At 58.7% G+C, this 438-nt stretch overlaps 1 protein-coding gene across 1 annotated transcript in view; it reads left to right on the forward strand.

The window, feature by feature from the left end:
- Positions 1-438, forward strand: part of LHX4 (LIM homeobox 4) — a 7,399-nt gene that overhangs the window by 5,551 nt on the left and 1,410 nt on the right. The window lies entirely within an intron of this gene.

Raw genomic sequence — 438 nt, forward strand, 5'->3', positions numbered from 1 at the left:
GCGGGATGCGTGACGGCGGGAGGGAAGGACAATCAGGGATGTCAGAGTCCGTCCCGGCGCCCGCGCCAGCCCCTCACCGCTCCTGCCGAGCACCGCTGCTATTTTCAAGAGTTATTTTTCAATACGGAGTTGAAACGCGACTCAGCACTGCCCGGAGCCTCAGCAGAAAGAAAAGTCTATATTGTAGAAGGGTTTATTTTAGCAAGGCCAGGGACTTGTCCAGGCAGGGCCATTGCCCCGCTGCCCAGGGGCGATGCTGCCTGCTCCTGGCGCCCTGGGAGCAGAGCTGTTTCGGGGCGGCTGCGGGGCCGTGATTTACCCTGGGCACGCAGGAGTGCTTACGGGGCATCGCGGCGGGGTTTACCTTGGTCACGTGGCGGAGAGGAATTAAAAAAGGAAAAAAAAAAAAAAAAAAAACCGGCGCCCCGACCAACCCAA

The sequence above is a fragment of the Egretta garzetta genome, unplaced genomic scaffold (genome assembly GCF_000687185.1).
Source record: "Egretta garzetta isolate BGI_Z169 unplaced genomic scaffold, ASM68718v1 scaffold598, whole genome shotgun sequence".
In the NCBI taxonomy this organism is placed as follows: Eukaryota; Metazoa; Chordata; class Aves; order Pelecaniformes; family Ardeidae; genus Egretta; species Egretta garzetta.